Source organism: Neopelma chrysocephalum, unplaced genomic scaffold (assembly GCF_003984885.1).
Source record: "Neopelma chrysocephalum unplaced genomic scaffold, ASM398488v2 Primary Assembly neopelma1_97882, whole genome shotgun sequence".
NCBI lineage: Eukaryota > Metazoa > Chordata > Aves > Passeriformes > Pipridae > Neopelma > Neopelma chrysocephalum.
Window position 1 is genome coordinate 11,012 of NW_020926207.1, and position 6,317 is coordinate 17,328.

The following is a 6,317-nucleotide window of genomic DNA, read 5'->3' on the forward strand; positions in this document are numbered from 1 at the left end:
CACACAGCCCTGTTCTGCACACACACAGCCCTGTTCTGACACACACACACAGCCCTGTTCTGCACACACACACAGCCCTGTTCTGCACATACACAGCCCTGTTCTGACACACACACACAGCCCTGCTCTGCACACACAGCCCTGTTCTGCACACACAGCCCTGTTCTGCACACACAGCCCTGTTCTGACACACACACACAGCCCTGTTCTGCACACACACACAGCCCTGTTCTGCACACACACACAGCCCTGTTCTGTACACACACACAGCCCTGTTCTGCACACACACACAGCCCTGTTCTGCACATACACAGCCCTGTTCTGACACACACACACAGCCCTGCTCTGCACACACAGCCCTGTTCTGCACACACAGCCCTGTTCTGCACACACAGTCCTGCTCTGCACACACAGTCCTGCTCTGCACACACAGCCCTGTTCTGCACACACACACAGCCCTGTTCTGCACACACAGCTCAGCACCTGGGTTCTGTTTGCTCTGCAGTGGGAACTGGGCCTTGCCCTGCACTGCCTGTCCCTGCCTGCAGAGAACTGCCCAGAGCTCTTAGTCATCTCTAATCTGATTGCTGGATGTGGGGAACCAGAGTTCATGGGGCATGTTCCTCTGCTGCATCTTTCACTGGTGGCCAAAAGGAGAACATCTCATGACTTTAGGGTTTTAGACTAAATAATAACAACTTCTCTGTGATTCTGCTGGTGGCTCACGATGGAGCAGCTCACCACCAATCTCGTGCTACTTTCCAGCTTCATTCTGGGATCCAAAACATCCACCGCCACAAGAGCTCCCAAAGCTGATGCAAGAACAAAGTTCCAGACTCCACATAAAAAGAACAGAACTATGATTGTGGTGGAGTGCTAAAGAAATACAAAAGACTACAAAACATACCCAGGCTAATAAAATCTGCAGTCCCTAACTCATGCACACAGTTCAGATGTGCTGGAAAAACACCCACAACTCTCTCCCCTGGCCCAAAACCTCGAGCTGCTCAGTGAAATGATTCATCACAAGGCCTTTCCTTACCAAGGAAGATGAACTGGCATCACACAGGAGAAAAGACCAACACGTGGCACCACAATAATCCAAACTAAGGGCAAACACAGTGATACTGAACAAAAGCCTTTAACTGAAACACTGTTTTGTATGGAATCAAACTACCTGCAGGCCTCTGCTGCAGCACAGGAGATGAGTACATTCAGCTCACGGGGCTGAGGAATTTTTCAACCAAATGTTTATTTCAAGCCCCTGGTTGCTCAGACCTCACCAAGGCTGTGGGAAATGCAGTTGCACACCCATCCTTCACTGGATCCTTTAATTCCTGCCATATCTCAGCCAGCAGGGCTTGGGAAACGCAGCCACAAAGGCCAGGAATGGCAGAGCCACCCCGAGCTCATTAGGGGCTGTTCTCTGCCTGCTTCTTCCCACTTCATACTTTAAAGATACCAGGTCACATTCCACACAAGCACTTGGCCAATTTCTGCTCTGTGAGAGGTTTTTTTTCCTTCTGTTCTGTTCTTTCTAGAGACAATAAAAGGAGGGCAGGTTAGCTTTTTCCCCAAGTTACAGCTTCTTCTCCCCTAAGGTTTTAGTGATTTGTAGTTTCCATTTCCTAATTTCAAATGTCTGTGGTTAGTTTGTTCAAAGCCATAAAAAAGGCCACCTTTCCTCTGAAGAGACTTTCAATCTTTCTTACAAGATCGAAGTTGGAACTGAAAAAAGGAGAGTAATTACAAGTGAAAAGTAACATTTGCTGCATTTAAACACAAGCCAGCTGTGGAAGCACACATCTCCAAATGAAACATTTAGGGAGTTGGCAGCAATGAATGTTTCTGCTCACACATGCACACGTGGAGTGTGAATGTGCTCTCCTCCCTACCTACACATCTGTCTGGCACTCCTCTTTCACACCTAAGGATTATCCCCCATCTTGGGCAGCAAACCCACAACTCAACTGCAACCAAAGGTTTTGTAAACATTAGGTATGATGACAAACAAGTGAACAAAACTGCATCTCCTTTCTGTAAACCACAAAGCAAAGCTCTGCCCTCCTCACAGTGCTGTAGCTCTTGCCTAAGGGATCCCAGGCAATTTATCAGCCACAGCAACGTCACTACAAAACTGGCATATTGAAGAGAGGCATTTTTTCCTCAACCTTGAATTCCTTCCCAATACAGTATTACAAGCAACATGGTAATCCCTGCAAATAAGGGGCTTGAGCCTGTACAATCTTCTCCAAGACTTGAGAGTCCACATTTGGAAAACTCAGGTTGGTTTGACCTTCCTGCTGAAACGAAGTTTGGGCTTCACTCATGGCTGCCACGAAAACTAACAAACCAGGCAGGAGTTCCCACCAAACTGAAAAGAGCACAATTGCACTGCAAGGCCCCCACTTCACCCCCTGCACCGGGACAGACGCTCCAAGTCCATCCCATTGGAGCAGAAGGGAGCCCAAGCCTTGCCTTTGGCTGGGCTGCTCCATTCACAGAGCTTTGGTTTGGGATGGTTCCATAAAGTGAACAGTCTCCATTTGCTTTGAACAAATTGTACTACACTTGTTTCTCATCAGGTTACAGAAATTAGCTGAGAGGGACTGGATTCAATTACAGTCCAGATTCCAGCCCTCTTAAGAACTGACTGCCTGACACATTCCTTTCATTTCATAAACTGGAACCAAAGGAGGATTATATCATATAAATAATACTGCCTTGATAGAGCAATGCAATAAAATGGCAGAAATCCTCAGAGGAACCGCACAGATCAAATACAAAAGCCTCTGATATGACCCTCTGGATTTCAAGTATGAACATCACATAACCTTAATTGTTCAGGATTTTTACTTTGCATTGTGAACAAGAATTCCATTCAGAGGCTATAACTTCAGACCCAGTTTCATATCTTCTGACAGCCTCAGCCAGCCAAGGAAAAAATGTGTTGCAGCGAAGGATGGATTTCCACACTGAAAAGATAATTTGCTAGCTCTGCACAGCATCCAAACCTCTCCTGGAAAATGCCACATTTCTGGGCTCCCAAGTGACTCAGAGGGAGTGTGACCGAGCGTGAGGGCTCCTCAATGCTCCCAGCGACGGAGGGTCCCACACACACTTGTTCTGCACAAAGGCAGCAGTTTGGAACAACTGGAACAACCCCTCTGGGCAGAAACACTCCCCCAGCCTGTTAGCCTGAGAAGCAGACAGGCCACCTGCAGTCAGAGGTTTTTATACCTAAACACATCAGCATCCAGGGGAGAAAAATGCAGTGAAAAGCCTTGGATTCAGAGCTTGACAGAGGACTCAAAGCTGAGGGCACAACATTATCCACACAGTCAAATCATCCCATTTGCAAACAGCATTTTGAAGGAGCTGGGCAGAAAACAGAGGCAGAGAACAACACCTGGGTGAGGGATGCTGGTTAGAAGCACAATTACCTGCAGGACAATGCTTTTCAGATCACTGAAGAATGGCTGACGACAGTTTTGATGACAGCCCAGGCAATTACAAGGTGTCTAGTCCTCCAGCTTTATTTAACCTGGCATGTGACTAAAAATTCGGGATCCAGTAGGGGCACTTCCCAGTTCAGACTCCATCCAAGGAACAGGAGGGCTTTACCCATGCAATAAAAAGGTTTGCAGGGGACACCTTAAGTTCTCTGACCATAAGAGGCCTTCAATCAGTACAGCAGGAGTCCAAGCCTTTCTTCCTGGGCCTCTTCAGACCTGTCCCTCCATGTGGCCAATAGTTTTCTCAGTAATATCTGAACCTCAGTAAGTGCAGCAAACAAGCTGTGCTGGAACTCTGTCTGAACCTCCCTGGATGTGCAGCAGGAAGGTTCCAGTGCAGTTTTGCACATGTTCCATTCCAGCTCTCAAACCCCAGACACAAGAGATAACCTACCCCCAGTTCCCTCCATTTTTCCACCAAGGAGGTCAAGTGACCCATCACCTGAAGCCACATTCTACCTGCAGAAGGGATGAAGGTGCTCAGATGCCTGGGAAGTTTGCAGTGGGCCTCAGTTTTGACCCAAGGAGCAGAAAAAGAGGTTGAAACACACATACATACATTAAATGAGACTTCTTCAACTCGGAGCAACCAGCACTAGGCACATCTATGGGACACAGTAGGGCTATTTCCTGTCAGATGTGACAACAGTGACTTCAAAAGGCTTATTGGTGAGCAACTAGTGAAGTCTGAATACCTGGAAAGGACAAATTCCACACAGCATGCCCAGTGTTGTGTTCACTCCTGTTCTTAACTGAGTCAGGAACAGCAACTGGCTGTTCCCCCCTGCCATTTCAAAGTACAAAATCAGGCTTTTTGCTTCCCACCTCAGGTGTGCTGAGAGATTTCAGTCTCTTCCTGGTGACTGGCCCCTGAGCCAAGCACCCAGACCCCTCACCAGCTCCCTTGGCCCACTCAACCTTTGGTCCTGCTTTTGGGCACCTCTGTAACACACACACCCCCCTGGGTTTGGTGGAACAGGCCTGGCAGGGATTTTTACAGACACCACTCACTGTTTTTTCAGCAAGGGTGGTTTGTTTGCCCATCCAGGATGCTGCAGCCCATGCACTGCCCACCAGGCAGATGGAGAAAGAGCAGGAACACCACCTGATTTGGGATGCAGCTCTGCACACAAAGCTGGACTTATCCCATGCAATATTCCCTGCAGAGCTTTAGTGTTTCACAGGGGTGCTGACTGGGAGCTGCTCACTGCACAGCTCTGCTCTGTGCCCTGCCCAGGGGACACAAGCAGGCTCTGCCAGCCCTTTCTCTTGCCAGACAACCCCTGTACTGCTTCAGTCTCAACAGCTAAAGAGTTCCAGGGAAAAATGTGACAATTTAAACACAAGCAAACAACAAGCAGAGCAAACCCTGTGCCCAGAAGCAATGCTGAGTAAGGGGGGGCAGCTGAACAGAGATAGGTTGGCAGGTAATTCTTTACCTCACACTGCCACCGCTCAAAAAGCAAAAGGGACCAGCAGACAGAAGGGTTGCTGCATCCTGGGAGCCACAGAAAAAACCCCAAAGGCAGAGTGCAGAGGTCACTGGGCAGGTGAGATAGAACAGGATCTGAGAGCTGCACACGTGTTTGTTTTCACTCCACTGAAATCGTGGGCAAATGGAAACAATACCACATGGAACTCTTTCAACAAACAGTTTTTATTTTAACAGCAGCAGATTTCTAGAGTGCAATGGTTTATCTGGCAAGCCTTTGTTATACTTGAGACACGTTTCCTTTTCCAATTTCACATTTAATTCCATCAAAACACGTGTTACTCATTTTGCAAGTTTGTTCCCCCAAGGTCGTTGATGGGAAGAGCCAGAAGAACCTCCTGCAGTCCATATGACCATCCTGGAACACAAATCTCCTCCCTACCTTCAGCACTCCTCAGCAAGGGCACTGCAGGCTGCATTCCCAGTCAGGTGCACTCCCAGTCAGGTACAGCCCCAGCACACAGCAGGGGCACTGCAGGCTGCATTCCCACTCAGGGACAAGCCCACATGTTCCAGGTACACTCCTGAGGCCTTTGGTCCTTCTCATGTGCCATCATCCCTGCTCTCCTTTCCTCCCCCACGAGTGGTTTCTAATCCCCCAGAAGCATTCACTCACCCAACTAGGAATCAGCTGAGTTCTCTCGAGTTCTTCCAAACTTTGTGTTGCATTTTTTGCCCCTGAGCAGACTTGTGCAAATTTGCACTTTCCTCCTGAAACCATAAAGCTGTTGACAGAAAAGTAACTGAGAGAATAAAAATACCATAAACCCCATGAATGGGGAAATGCTCTCCTAAAAGCCTCCTCGTTACTCTTCTGATTTGTCTCTAGCACAGTGAATTCTATCCAGTGCAGAGTTTGTGCTTTACATCCACCCCTGAGTTTTCAGGAATTTACAGAGCAAAAGGTGAAAAAGCTTTTGTTTGAGCTGGGGTTGGAAAGGTCTGTGTACACAGAGCTGTTGGGCCTAACAACTGAACCTATTTACAACTGCAGTGGCTCAGACTTACTCCAACTGAGAGCACAGCAGAGTAGGAGAGACCCATTGAGTTGGAAGGGAGCTGTGACAGCCCCCCAGCCACGTGGAGTTCCTGTCCCCCATCAGATGCCAGAGCAAGCAGAATGAGCTTTCAGCACAGATCCAGCAGTTCCTGTGGTTTCACTGGAGTAAATACTGTATATTTACATTTAATCATTGAGGATACATTTACAGAAATATAAATCTAAATCTCTCCACGGGGGACAGGCTGAGGCAGTGGACAAAGTTCAAGACTGGCACACTGGAACAGAACAGGATCCCACATTTCCCTGC